Source organism: Mobula birostris, chromosome 17 (assembly GCF_030028105.1).
Source record: "Mobula birostris isolate sMobBir1 chromosome 17, sMobBir1.hap1, whole genome shotgun sequence".
NCBI lineage: Eukaryota > Metazoa > Chordata > Chondrichthyes > Myliobatiformes > Myliobatidae > Mobula > Mobula birostris.
The window spans coordinates 67,467,685-67,483,842 of NC_092386.1; positions in this window are offsets into that span (position 1 = coordinate 67,467,685).

A 16,158-nucleotide genomic window follows, 5' to 3' on the forward strand; every position below is an offset into this window, starting at 1 on the left:
GGATAGAATATTGGCAATAGGCAAAGAGTTGGAATAGAAGGAGTCTATTGTGGTTGGCTGCTGTTGATGAGTGAACCACCACTTTGTGTCCCCACATGCTTCTGGGAGACATTCATTCATGATAATGAATTAATTCTGAAAGGAAGTTGGTGAGTAAGCTCTTGACGGATTTGATACCTTGAATGCTTCTCGCTTAAATGGACATCCCTCCTCCTCTTCTCCCAATCCAGTTAGCCTTGTCTTGCTTAGGGCAGTGATGTCAAAGTTACATCTTGCAAGCTTCCAGCTGATGATGATAACTCTATTTTCTGAATGTTTTTGCTCCAAATATGAATAGTCTGTGTTGCAAAAATCACTGTTTGCTCTTTGTTTTAACTGCAGAGAGAATGATCATGGTGAACGTGGTTGTAGAGCCAGGAGAAGGTAGTCAAACCTCAGCTTACTGCCCTTTTCTAGCCCCTAGCAAGACACCAACAAATGTAAGGCAAACAGATAAAGGGTCTTATAAAGGACTTCTCAATTAATGAAAGTTGCTGCAACTCGCTCACGGCTGAAGCGGATAAAAGTTAAAGACAAAATTGAGTTTAGTAGTCCTGGAAAATTAGTCTTGTTACCTGTAAACAAATACAATTCTGAACTCTGTGCCTGTTTACATCAGCAAAGAGAGGTATTTAGAAATAAACGGTAGGGCAGCCTTAAGTGTTTCATACAGCCTCTGAGGCTTTGTAGTTTTGTACATCTCAGGACAATAATGGTGTCAACAGCTTCAACATCTGTCCCTTAAGATTGAGGGATGTCTGAAAAACTAAGTTACTGCTTCCCATCACTTTGCAATGGAAAAGTTCCAACTGTCTCAGTAATCTATACTATGTGTAGTCAAAATATGTAATAGCAGAATTAGCCTGGCTATTTTTGAAATATATTTTCTCCTTTGATGTTGAATGAATATATTTAGTCTTCAGATATGAATACTGAATATTCAATCCCTGATACAAGAGGTTGTAACTAACAGCTGGCAGTCAGTTAGGAATCTCAATCATTTATTAGATGAAATTCTTCAAATGAACTTCCTGAATAAGCACTTCTTCTGTGTTGGTTGATAACTTGTCGTAACAAATGGAAAGATATTGAGTGCAAAGTCAAGCACATCTATCAAAAGCAGAAAATTCTGGAGGTGTGAGAAAATTTGATCTCTCAAAGGAAGGGCTGAGAGGAGAGGCAGTCTGCAGGTTTCTTGTACAGATCAATTATGCAATCCGTTGGCCAGTCAAATAGTAAAAGGTGAAAATTAGAAAACCTTGATGATTCTTAAAGAGGCTCACAGGAGCTGAGAGAAAAGATGTTTTTTTTTATTGGTCAAGGAAGAAAAGCATTTGTGGAGAGTTGCAGGTAACAGGACACTCAATACACTTGGATGCAGATGGAGATGCTGAACAGAAAAATGAACAGCAGAAAGGAGGGCCTTCATTAGATGGTAGAAAGATATTCCAGTAGATAGTGAGAGATGACACAAAACCGACTGCAATAGAGGATGAATTTAATCAGAGTTGTTCAGGAAGTCTCCCCTTTGCAACTTTTGTACTTTGTGCACAGTCTGTTGAGGATCCTACTCTTGTATTCTCACTAATGAAATGCTTCTTTCCTGCTTGCTTTGGTTGATTCTGCCAACTGGAAAGATATCATTTTCCTTAGATCCTCTGAAGAGTTCTTGTCTTTACAATTCTGTTGCAGCTGCAGGAGACCATTCAGTCTACAAATCTGTTCCATCATCAAATTATGTAAAATCTCTATCTTCACTTAGATCATTTATCTTAATGCCTTAATAGTTACCACCTCAAATTAATAAAATTCTATCAGCCTTATACTTAAATATTTACTTTACTGAGATTCAACAACCTTTGGGCAGAGAAAGCTTCAAAAGGCTTGAAAAATATATGTGCTTTCTGACATCACAGCTAAATGACCTGGCCCTAATGTTAACATTATCTCATTGTATTCTGAACTCTCTTTCCAGAGGAAACATGCCTTACCATCTACCTCTTAACTCCTTCAATCAACTTAAAGAACTCAGCGAAATCATCCATTGTTTCAAGGGAATGAAGATCTGCTTTATCCTGTATAACTTGTTCAATTAACATAATTGTTTCAGCTAATTTTTTTTTCCATTTAACAACAACTTCAACTTCTTATATCCTTGCTGTGTCAGTCACATTGAAGTTCCATATCCTTGGACAAGGGTGGAGAACTGTTTTGAGAGTGTGAGCCAAAATTTGTGATAATCTTCTAAAAAATTCTCTTGCGTGCCAAGGTAATTTTGAGCAGAGATGATCATTGATTTATTGTAAAATTATGTCCTGTTGCTTATTTATATGTATTATTGTTCTATATTAATAAAAGTATGACAGAGACAGACTGAGCTAAATGAAGGGAGTTGAAAAATAACATATTTTTAAACCATTTACTATCCAAATACCAATGCCTAAACCAGTTCTAGCAATGTTCTCACAATCATCTAGCTGGCATGAGATGTGTCCTGTGAAAACATCTTGCTGCTCTCAGCTTGTAAAAAATCATTTGCTATTTCATTTGGCAGTAAAGAAAATCATCATGTAACTTTTTTTATGGGTGTGGTTTAAGAATCAAGGGGCAGAACTACATGATGCATGCCAACAAAATGTTGTGCATCTTGGGCACGTAGGTTTGCCACCCTTGTCCTAGAGCAACCATGGACCCAGGACTTGTCCTTCCACAGAAGTCAAGATACTATAAGAGGGAGCCATCTCACCTCAGAGAAGGTTGTGCCACAGTGGAAATGCTAAGTCTAATGGAAAAACAGCCAGATAAAAATAGAGGGAAATGAGCCTTGAAGATACAAATGTTGTAAGACAGACACAACAGCTCAAATAGACATCATAACTAACTTACTTAATTGGAAGTTTAAGCATTTAACTTAATTAATGAGCATTACGTTTGATCAATTATATTCAGATGTTTAAAGATATTTCTAAGAATGTAGGTATGTAATTTATAAAAATGACAATGGAAGACCATCCTTTTAACTTACAAGTGGTAGCAACCTTGATAAGTGACCTTTCTGACAATTTGCTGCCAATTCCCAGATAACTTATGACAGGTTTGCCTGCGGTGAACAATGACCGATTTATGGCAGCTTTATTGTCAAGTGTAGAGGGAAATACAATGTTTGTGGCAAGGACAAGCTCCGTGTTATGCTTGTGATGTTGGAGAGCTGAGTGGCCGTGAATAACACACAAGAGATGGAGAGGTGATGAATTAACATGCTTGTAAGTCGTCTACCCAGAATGCTCCCTCACGTTACATTCAGTACGTAACACACAGGCAAGCTTGAGAGCCACTAGTAAGGGTCAAAATACAAATGAATACATAACATTTCCTTCCCCCTTATTTTAAAGGTTTCTCCCCCCTCCCATACACAGACCAGATGCTGAACTATTAACATTCCATTGAGTAATCATCAAATTCAAGCAACAACAAAAAAAACATTTTTTTCCAAACTAGGGAAAGAGAGTAGAGGTGCTCTATAACCCTGGGACTGTTCTGCTCCATGTGCTGAGGGTGTTATGCTTTGTAATTCCAAAACATAAAACTAATTGAAAGAAAAACTCAGAGCCGAGGATAACCAATGTACATTTAGCTTTTTACTTTAACAATGGAGTGCAAATATGACGCGGTGACATAATGACGTACGCCATTCACGTACTTCTACATATAACCCATATAAAAATACAACTACCATATAGATATCCACGACCAAATTTTAGATTGTCCCATTCAGACCTGAAGATTTGATTGCTGTGGAGGATTTTTTACTCTTGAGGGATAATGCCTTTCCTGACAAGGGGAATTACTTTGCTTACTAGGAGAGGGACTTGTGGCTGAGAAGCAATCTCGGGTTCTGGGGCCTCCGCCGTGGTGGTTGGAAGGTACAACATCTCTCAATACCCATATAAGGCAAAGTCTGTCAAGGGCATGCTCATCCTGGCACTGGTAAGAATAGGGGAACTGGAGCTTCTGTTGCACATTCCAGCCTTTCTGGACGGCCATGTAGACCTGAGACAAGGTGGGTTTTTTTGTTTCCCTTTGGATCATCTCCGTCGTAATAGGGAGACTTTCGATTTGCACTAGGGAAAGTACGTCAAGATTAGTGTCCTCTTTTGTAATTGTTTAGGTATTTCCTTTTCCAATGGCTAATGGGACAATCCGTCAGCATTTCCATGATCAGCTGTCCTCTTGAATTCGACCTTGTAATTGTGTCCTCCCAGAAACAGTGCCTATCTCTGCATTTGTGCCGCTGCTGTTAGTGGAACCCCCTTCTGTGGACTGAACATGGACACCAGTGGTTGATGATCGGTAATGAGGGTAAACTGTCTCCCATACAAGTACTGGTTGAAATGCTTTACCACCCCAGACCAGACCCGAAGACTCTCTGTCAATCTGTGTGTAACTTTTCTCTGCTACGGTCAGGGAACATGGTGCAAATGTTATGGGACGTTCACTTCCATCACTCATAACATGTGACATGACAGATTAGAGGATGTGCAGACCAGCTAGCTGAAATTCTCACTGACATCTCCAACATCTCCCTGAGCAGCGTCATCGTTCCTACGTGCTTCAAGGCCACCACCATCATCCCTGTGCTGAAGAAGTCTTCAGTGTCCTGCTTCAACGACTACCATCCCATCGCACTCACATCCATCATTATGAAGTGTTTCGAGGGGCTCGTTGTGAGGCACATCAAGACCCTGCTGCCCACCTCACTGGACCCCCTGCAGTTCGTGTACCATCCCAACCGTTCAACAGACGACACCATTGCCATCACCCTCCACCTGGACAGAAAAGACACGTACGATCCAATGCTGTTCATAGACCTCAGTTCAGCATTCGACACAATCATTCCTCAGCACCTGAGCCTACTGGGCCTGAACACCTCCCTCTGCAACTGGATCCTAGACTTCCTGACTGGGAGACGTCAGTCAGTCCGGATTGGAAGCAGCATCTCCAACAACATCACACTGAGCACAGGGGCCCCCCAGGGCTGTGTGCTCAGTCCACTGCTGTTCACTCTGCTGACCCACGACTGTGCTGCAACACACAGCTCGATCCACATCATCAAGTTCACCGATGAGACGACCGTGGTGGGTCTCAACAGCGAGAACGATGAGTCAGCATACAGAGAGGAGGTGCAGCGGCTAACAGACTGGTGCAGAGCCAACAACCTGTCTCCGAATGCGAACAAAACAAAAGAGATGGTTGTTGACTTCAGGAGGACAGGGAATGACCACTCTCCGCTGAACATCGACAACTCCTCCATAGAGATCGTTAACAGCACCAAATTTCTTGGTGTTAACCTGGCGGAGAATCTCACCTGGTCCCTCAACACCAGCTCCATAGCAAAGAAAGCCCAGCAGCGTCTCTACTTTCCGCGAAGGCTGAGAAAAGTCCATCTCCCACCCCCTATCCTCACCACATTCTACAGAGATTGTATTGAGAGCATCCTGAGCAGCTGCATCACTGCCTGTTTCAGAAATTGCACCATCTCAGATCGCAAGATCCTGCAGCAGATAGTGAGGCCAGCTGAGAAGATCATCGGGGTCTCTCTTCCCGCCATTACAGACATTTACACCACACGCTGCATCCGTAAAGCAAACAGCATTATGAAGGACCTCACGCACCCCTCATACAAACTCTTCTCCCTCCTGTCGTCTGGCAAAAGGCACCGAAGTATTCAGGCTCTCACGACCAGAGTATGTAAAAATTTCTTCCCCCAAGCCATCAGACTCCTCAATACCCAGAGCCTGGAATGACACCAACCTACTGCCCTCTACTGTGCCTATTGTCTTGTTTATTATTTATTGTAATGCCTGCACTGTTTTGTGCACTTTATGCAGTCCTGGGTAGGTCTGTAGTCCAGTGTAGTTTTGTGTTTTTTACGTAGTTCAGTGTAGTTCTTATATTGTTCATTTAGCGCCATGGTCCTGAAAAACGTGGTCTCATTTTTACAGTGTACTGTACCAGCAGTTATGGTGGAAATGACCATAAAAAGTGACTTGACTTGACTTGACATGACTGCACCTATAGATAGCGCAAGGATTCGCAGGCAAGCTTCATCGGACAGCGTGAATCATAATGTGTGAGTACAGTGTCTGCAGTTGACACGTCCTTTGCCTTTTGGAAAGCCAGTCACACTGCCTTGTCCATTGCCTTTTCTTCCTGATCGGAGCACTTTGTGCCGGTTGAGACTGAACTGCTCCAACCAGAGTGCTGGATAAGTACCTTTAACGGCGTAGAGTGGAAATGTCTTTCTCTGGTTGTTAATCTGTACTGTAACATGTACTCCTCCCCTCACTGGAACAGCTTCGCCAGTCACTCTTGCCCCTTCTGGGGTGCGATGCTGCAATTTCTCCTGGTAAACTGTCTCTGACACCAATGATACTGCAGCCCCCATGCCCACCTGCATCATCACTATGATTCCATCCAACTGTGGGGCCAACCAAAGCACGTCTTTGTGTCCAAACCAGATAAAACATGCAAAGCATCTTCAACCACAGAGTGAGAGTCACTCAGTCTGCCCTCAGTATGCTCCATCTTGTGCACATGTTTCTTTTTGTTTTACCAAAACTCATTTTTCTTTATAACAATGTTTTTGGTTGACAGTGTTTTCTTACTTTTACAGGCACATTCATATGTCCCTTTTTGCTGCAGCTCTGGAAATCTAAATCCTTATACCAACGTTCTTTTGCTGAATGCCCAGTTTTGCCACAACAGTAACACTGGTTGACAATAGGTGTCTTATTCTTAAAGTCGCTAGAAACTTTATGAACTTGGGAAGATGCACTTAATAGCTGCATTTCTTTAGTTGCTAGCTCCATAGATGGACTAATCTCACTTGCCTTCTGCAATGTTAGTCTGTCTCCTAGAAGCAAATGTTTCTGAATGACCTCACTATACAGACCACATCTGAGTCTATCCCATAACGTGTCATTCAGCGACTGCCCAAAACCACTGTGTTCAGACAATTGCTTCAGCAGCACTACAAACTGGTAGACTCGCCTTCCTCTTGATTCCTTCTATGAAATCTAAAACCTCTCAGCAATAAGCAAAGATTTAGGAGAATAGTGGCGCTTTAAGACTTTAACTATGTCCTCATAAGACCTAACGCCAGGCTTAGCAAGCTGCACTAGACTGTGTAATAAATTAAATGCTTTTGTACCTATCACAGTCAGAAAAATAGGAATAATCTGAAATTTGACTTGTCAGTGCAAAATATTCAAATATTTCAGTATGTGAACTCCAGTGCTCTGTTGTTTCATCATACGGCCCCATGCTTCCAAATATTGTTTCAAACACAATTACATTAAGGAAAGTTAATGAGTCTTATCCATCTCTCTCTCTCTCTTACTTGTTTCATTTAATTGTCCCTTTCTTGTCCTCTCTTGCGGATTCTTCTCTCACGCGCCTTCTGCGGCCATTTTCTTTTCACTCAATCACATTACCCAGTGATACAAAGCCCCGTGGCACACGGACTTTTCTTGCTGAAAGGAACAAAACAATAAGTATCACATGAGGAAGTTGTAATGTTTGAGGATCTGGGAAGCTGGATGACTGTGAATAACACACAAGAGATGGAAAGGTGAGGAAGAAACACGCATCTGTTTATTTTGCTTGTAAGTCATCTACCCAGAATGCCCTCTCACATTACATTCAGTACGTAACACACAGGGAAGCTTGACAGCCACCAGTGAGGGGCAAAACACGCATGAATATATAACAATCTGGAAGTCAGTAACATAGAGATGTAGAAGCCTATATCTTGCCAGCCTGAACTGCAGCAATATGAGCTCAACACAATGCATCAGGCATAGCAGTAGTGTAAAAGAAAGGTAGATTTCTAATTTTATTGTCCATTTTACAACTTTGAGGTGCTTCAAAGCTCATTGCATCAAATGAATTACATCACAAGTCCGGAATTTAGAAGAATGAGGGGCAACCTTATTGAAATATTGAAAGGCCTAGAGTGGACACGGAGAGGATGCTTCCATTAGTGGGGGAATCTAGGTCTAGAGGGCACAGCCTCAGAATAGAAAGTTGTGCCTTTAGAAATGAGGAGGAATTTATTTAACCATAGGGTGGTGAAACTGTGGAATTCATTGCCATAGCTGGCTGTGGAGGCCAAGTCACTGGGTACATTTAAAGCGGAGGTAGATAGGCTCTTGATTCATCAGGGATGTCCAAGGTTATGGGGGAAGGCAGGAAGAAGATGCAGGTTCAATTGTAAAACTTAAAAGTGAATTTTCTAAGTATTTGAAAGAGAAAAAGCACAGCATCATGTGGAGAGAGAGATTAGATTACCATAACAAAAAACTGGGATAGCATGATAGGTCAAATGGTCTCTTTATACACTAAATTATTTAGTCACATGGAAACCTTGTAGAAAGGATTCCATAAGACCATAAAATACAATAAGGCCATATCATTTAAAACCATATGGGTTGGCCCATCGAGATTGTTCTGCCATTCAATCATGGCTGATTTTCCAGCCCCATTCACCTGACTTCTCCGATAACCCTTTATGCTCTAAGCAATCGAGAACCTATCAATCCTTAAATACCCCCAATGCTTTGCCCTCCATAGCCCTCTGTGGCAAAAATTCCTCAGCTTCACCAACCCTGGCTGAACAAATTCTTCCTCATTTCCTTTCTAAAGGGATGTCCCTTTATTTTGAAGCTGTTTCCTCAGATCCTCAACTCTCCTACAGATAGAGGACCCTTTTCGTGTCTATTCCATTCAGGCCTTTCAGTATTCAGATTTCAATGAGATCCACCCTCATCCTTCTGACCTCCAGCAAGTATGGGCCTAGAGCTATCAAATGTTCCTCATACATGAAGCCTTTCATTCTCAGGATCATTCTTGTGAAACTCCTCTGGACTTTCTCCAGGATCAGCATAATTTTTCCTTAAATACAGGGCCCAGTATTCGGAATGTGGTCTGGCCGTTAGTATGTATGTCCTTGTCCAGACCTCTCGAAATAAATATTAGCATTACATTTGCCATCCTTATCACTGACTCGACATGCAAGACCGGAGGACCCAGGAGCAGAATTAGGCCATTTGGTTCATCAAGTTGGCTCCACAAACTCAGTAACCGTGTGTCAGCCGGCGAGGATAAGACAAGGAAGTGGCTTCCTGCTGGCAACCAAGATGTGACCGAGTTTGACCTCCCTCCACAAATGCATGCACAGAACACAGGCAGACCGCAGTCCTGTCAAGAACAAAAGGGGCCCTGCTTCAGCATGGCCATGAGGGGAGTGGAGTCAGGTCAGGGCCGGACCACAACATGTCCTTGGGTCCCTGGCCTCGGACTGGTGTGTGTGGTCAGACAGCCCACCAACTGTCCAGTCAGGAACCAGTCCACTTTGTGATACTCTAAGGGAGCAGACCACAGCAATCCAGAATTAGGTCCCTTTGCACATCAAATTTCTAAAACCTCTTCCCTCATATAAAATACTTATATAAAATACATGAAGCCTTTATTCTTCCTGGCAAAGTGCATAACCCCACACTTCCCTGCACTGTATTCCATCTGCCACTTTGTCGCTCACTTTCCTAACCTCTATAAGTCATTCTGCAACACCACCTGCCCCCGACTCTCCTGAATTTCTGGCATGTTACTGGTGTCTTCTATTGCTAAGACTGACACAAAGTACCTATTCAGTTCCTCCTCTGCTTCTATGTTCCCCATTACTACGTCTCTGGTGTCAATTTCCAGTGGTCCAGAGCCCACTCTTAACTCACTCTGATCTTCTGTTAGGTTATTGGTTAGTTTACCCTTTTATTTCATGTTCTCCTCCCTTACATATATTTATATTTAGTTGTCCTCTGTTGGTTTTTAAAAGTTTCCCAAACCTCTGACTTCCTACTAATTTTTGCCGAATTGTATGCCTTCGTGTGAGCTCATATGTTGTCCCTGACTTCCCTTCGCAGCCATGGTTACCTCATCATTCTCTGAGCTTCCTCTGTCAATTGGCTTGGCCATAGAAGATAGAGCAAGGGTCCCAAATTTTTTTATGCCATGGACCAAAACCATTAAGCAAGGGGTCCATGGAACCCCTGAGATAGAGACTAGTGACAGAGGACTGTTATTATGACTAGAGCTTTTGTGACCAGCTGTGTTCTGCAAAGATCAGTGCTGGAAGCCATTAGGAGGCGGGACAGGAGCCTGAAGACGCACACTCAGAACCTTAGGAACTGCTTCTTCCCCTCGCCATCAGATTTCTGAATGGTCCATGAACCTGTGAACACTATCTCATTAAACATAAGAGATTCTGTAGAAGCTGGAAAAATATGGAGGAACTCAGCATCCATGGAGGGGAATAAATGGTTAATACCTTGGGCCAAGACCCTTCATCAGGACTGGAGAGGAAGAGTGGGGGTTGTGGAGGTGGGGGGGGGGGGAAGAAGCTAGAATGAGCAGGTAGGTGAAGAGGAAGGAGTAGAAAATGGTAGGTGATAGGTGACACCTGGTGAGGGGGAAGGTGGGTGGGTTGGGGAGGAGGATGAAGTGAGAAGCCAGAAGTTGATAGGAGGATGAGGTAAAGGGCTGGAGAAGAAAGAATCTAGTAGGTGACCATGGAAGAAAGAGAAGGAGGCGGGGTACCAGAAGGAGGAAATGAGCAGCTGGGGAGAAGAGAAGGGGAAACAGAGTGGGGAATAGAGAAAAGAGAGAAAGGGGCAAGGGGGAATAATTACCAGAAGTTAGAGAAATTGATGGATGTTCATGTCATCAGGTTGAAGGTTACCCAGATCAAATATGAGGTGTGCTCCTTCAGCCTGAGTTTGGTATCATCATGGCTATAGAGGAGGTGATGGGCAGGCATGTCAGAATGGGAACGATAATTTGGATTGAAATGGGTAGCCATGGGAGATCCTACCACTGTAGTGGACAGAGTGAAGGTGCTCTTCTATACTCCTTTTCCTTTCCCACCTATCACCTCCCAGCTTCTTACTTTATAACCCCCACCCCCCCAGCACCTACTTTCCCCCTCACCTATTTCCAGCCAGTTTGTACTTCTCTCCTTCCTCCCATCTGGCTTTTACTTGCTTTCTGTCCAGTCCTGATGCGTGGTCTTAGCCAAAACATTGTCTGTTTATTCCACTCCAAAGATGCTGCCTGGCTTGCTGAGTACCTTGTTATTCCTCTTTCCCACATGTATTTGCTTTTGTAACTTGGAGTAACTTTTACACCACATACAGTATGTCAACGATGCTAAACCTGATTCTCATTCTGACATAAGAATTGGTGGAGTTGCGGATATTCAGGAAGGTTTAATCCAGACAAATGCGGTCAAAATGCAAAGGAAAGTATGCAGCAATTGGGAAAACTCCTCAGAGTATTGATGTACAGAGAGATCTTGGAGTGCAAATCCACATCTCCCTGACAGTGGCCTTGCACTTGCTGTAGGTAGGGTGGTAAAGAAGGCAGCTGTTGTAATTGGTTTCAATGATCATGGTGTGGGGTATAAGGATTGGGGGGTCATATTGTAATTGTTTAGCCTGCATTGTGTGTAGCTCCAGTTGCTGCATTACAGCAAGGAGGTGGCGGCTTTAGCGAGGGTACAGGAGTAGCTGTATTAGAAAGTAGAAGGAGAGGATGGAGAAACTTGGGATTGGTTTCCCTGCAGCAGACTTATTTTCAAAAATAAACTGTTCAATGCCTTTTCATTCATGGTCAATGCATTCTGTCCTGCTGTATTTCATTCATATGCACCAACAACTCTGCTGCCACTTGTGACACTTTGAGGTGGCACACTGCTACGATAATACCTGAGGGGCTTCCTCCCCCAGCCCGCTCCTTCCCCCTCCAGTCTGAGAAAAAAGCCCACACTGTGGTCCTTCCCCACCCAGTCCTTGCAGTGGCTGCACTAAACTTCAGTGGGACCCTCAGCACGTCGTCCTGCAGCCTGGAATGTGCCGGCTGGCAGCTTTCCTCCACAGACATCTCGATGTGCTGGCAGAACAACAAGTCTCAGGCCGACCAAAGAGCGTCTTTCACCGAGCTGATTATCTGCCAGCAGCACTTGATGGTTGTCTGTGTGTGTGTGTGTGTGTGTGTGTGTGTGTGTGTGTGTGTGTGTGTGTGTGTGTGTGTGTGTGTGTGTGTGTGTCCCTGGAAACAGCTCGTAGATCAGAGAGGCCCCTGTCACACAGCCATGACAAGTGCCCTTTCAACTTTCCCCACAGCCTCTTCGAGAGGCATAGGTAGTCACAACCTTTTTCACAGGGTGGAAATGTCACAGCTTTAAGGTGAGAGGTGAGTATTTTTTTACACAGAGAGTGATAGGTGCTGGAATGAAATGAACTGCCGGGGAGGTGGCTGAGGCAGGTGCTAGCTCTAATGCTCTCTTCTCAGGATCCTGTACTTAGACAGTAGGTCACTGTGCAAGCTTCAGGAACCTCCTGATCCAGTAAATTTCTTTCAGAATTCCTGTTTTCACAGTTTATTTATTTGGTGCTTTCAGATAACAATTCTGCTTTTCCCATATACATATCTATATAGCTTGGACTTTTCCCTTACTTTCAACCTGACCATCAGTTATCATTTAATCTCTCATCTTCTGCCTATCAGAGACTTCGTTTGTGTGCTTTCCTCGCCCGCCACCTTGGTTTATCTGCACTTCGACATTGGTTTATCTCTCCACACCTTTCCCAGTTCTGATGAAAGGTCATCAATCTGAAATATTAAATCTGTTTATCTTTCCACGGGTGTGGACTTATCGGTTGAGTTATTTGGGGATTTTCTGTTATCATTTTAAATACACAGCCAGATGCACCATGTCACTTTGATCCTGAAAGGTTGGTGGAACAGACTCAATAGAAAGAAAACATGTAACTACTTGCAAGCTGACTGATCAGAGAGTTAGAAACATGTTGGTGGGGTTGAACTAATTGCATCAGGCAAAAGTGGTGTGACACAATTACTCAGTGGCTTCTTGTAGAGATTCAGATACTTATCGTTACTCCCAGTATTCTGTCACACTGTCAATGATATTGATTCATTGCTTGTATCTGCTCATTATGACAGTCTGAATGAACAGATGACAATAGCAAGTGTGTTATGGAAATTCTTTTTAAACTCTTGCTTTCACCTTTGGTGGAGTGTTCTATTTATACCTGATCACTATCTTGGGAAGAATATCATAGCCCTAGATGGTGCATGATGAGATGGAATTGAAAGGCAGCTAGGATGAACAATCATTAACTGAGTTTTTGAGGGCTCTAAATCTCTAAGTAGAACAAAGTTAGTGATCTATCAGTTTTGTTTCTTCACCACAGCGATCAAAGATAAGGAACTCAAGGAAATGCAGAGATACCACCAATGCTATCTCTCCACAATCTTTTGAACCCACAGCAGGAAAATGGATCCTTTTCCAGGCCAACATCTGCACCACTGAGGATACAATTACAGCCAATTCTAATAGTAGGTCACATTTTTTCCATGAAGTCCAGAAGTACAAGATACCTGAAACAACCACTTTTCAGCTCTGTTATGGGAAGACAATATCTGATGAATGTGGAGAAGAATCCTGGATGGTAAGTGAGAACGTTGAGACTTTTCTTTGAAGCACATAGAAGCGCAGCTAAAGTGACAGAAGGAATTGCCTGCCACTGCACTACCTGCGCACATGGCCCTACAAGCACTTCTAGCACAGCGTGCGGAAGGTCACAATCACTCAACAACCATCTAAGCCTCTACCGACCTGGAGAGTCAAATTCACTGATGACACAATGGTGGTTGGCCTCATCAATAACAATGACAAGACAGCGTACAGAGAGGAGGTAGAGCAGCAAGTAGAATGCTGCAAGCACAACAACTTGAGTCTCATTGTGGACAAGACCAAAGAGATGATTGTGGACTTTAGGAAGGATTAGGCTGACCACTCCTCACTGAACATACATGGCTCCTCTGTGGAGAGAATTAGGAGCACCAAGTTTCAGGGCACATAATAGATGATCTCACCAGGTCCCTCAATACCAGTTCTTTGATCAAGAAAGCACAGCAGCATCTCCACTTCCAGAGGAGACCGAGATGAGTGAGGCTTCCTTCACCCACCCACCCCCCATTTTAACCAAGTTTTACAGGAGCACATGCAGTAGTGTCCTGAGCAACTGCATCTCTGTCTGTAATGGGTTGCTAAACATCAAGCATCAGTCCCTACAAAGGATTGCAAAGACTACCGAGAGGACCATTGTGGTCTTTCTTCCACCCATTAGAGATATTTATCAAGAATGCTGCAAATGCAGGGTCCTCAGCATTGTCAATGATCCCTCCCATCCATCCAACAATATCTTTGACCCCCACCATCAGGCAGGAAGTACCGTAGCATTAAGACAAAAACTGTTAGGATGGGAAACAGCTTCTTCTCCCAGGCCATAAGACTACTGAACTTCCTGCCACCACCCAGGTCTCATCACGTGTGAAATGACAGTAGTGTTATACCATTTACTTTTTAACCTGTGTTATACATGCACCTTATTATTTGTTAATTCAAATCTCTCTCTCTCTCTGGCTATCCATCCCATAGGATGATGAAGGTTCCTTTCAGTTAGTTAGTGGGGTGGTACCCCATTCCTCAGAAAGGAAATTCTGTTAATTCAAATATATTCAGAGTAAAAGAGAAGTGAGAGTGGGTATTCAACCACTGGAAAATAATGCTGGACAGGTAGTAATGGGGGACAAAAATGGCAGAGGAAGTTATTTTGTGTTAGTCTTCACTGTGGAAGACACTAGAAGTATGCCGAAAATTCAGAAGTGCCGGGGGCAGAAGTGTGGGTTCTTGCTACTAGTAAAGGGAAGGTGCTTGGGAAGATGACAGATCTGAAGGTAAGTACAAGAAGGACTACGCCCCAGGGTTCTGAACAAGGTGGCTGAAGAGATTATGAAGGCATTAGTAGTTATCTTTCAAGATCTCTGGATTCTGGAATAATTCCAGAGGACTGGAAAATTGCAAATGTCTATTTACTTTCTGACTTTTCATCTTCCCAAGCACCTTCTCTTCAGTAACTTGCAATGGCACTCTCCTCTTTAAGAAGGGAGGAAAGCAGAAAAAAGGAAATTATAGTCCAGTTAGCCTGACTTTAGTGGTTGGATACATGTTGGAGTCTATTATTAAGGATGCAGTTTTAGAGTACTTGGGGGCATGTGATAAATCAGGGCAAAATCAGCCTGGTTTCCTGAAGGGGAAATCTTGTCCAACAAATCTGTTGGAATTCCTTGAGGAAATAACAGGCAGGATAGACAAAGGGGAGTCAGTGGATATTGTGTACCTGGATTTTCAGAAGGCCTTTGACAGGGTGCTACACAGGACGCTGCTAAACGTGATAAGAAACCATGGTATTATAGGAAAGACACTAACATGGATAGAAGATCGGCTGACTGGCAGGAGGCAAAGAGTGGGAATAAAGGGAGTCTTTTCAGATGGGCTGACTAGTGGTGCTCTGCAGGTTTTGGTGTCGGAACTACTTCTTTTTGCGTTACATGTGAATGATTTGGAAGATGGAATTGATGGCTTTGTGGCCAAGGTTGTGGATGATATGAAGATAAGTGGAGGAACAGGTGGTGTTGAGAAAGGCAGAAGGACTTGGACAGATTTGGAGAATGGGCAAAAAAGTGGCAGATGGAATACAGTGTAGGTGTAGGTATCCATAAATAAAACAAAGTGAGGCATTTTATGTTTGACGAAACCTGTAACACGTTTTATTGAACTCCAAAACTTACACGACAAAATCACCCTTGGAACCTTTTACGTAATAAAGTATTCACATCAGACCAGCCTCTTAAAGTGAAACCCCAACTCCATGTCGGTGGTTGTGAATTATGCACATTTCTCCCAGTTATGATACCCTACACAGGCCCTTCCAGAATTCAGTGAAACTGGCATTGTGAGTCCGTCTGGAGCTTGGATGATCCAGCTGGATCAAGTCCTATGTTCCATGGCTGGAGGAACAGCAGATTCCTCTGACTCGTCCAGAGGTGCGTTGACAAGCTCATGGTCACCCTGGGACACCAGGGGTATGGCAGCAGAATCCTCCAAATCTTGGTGGGCTGGTTTAAGATGATCTACTG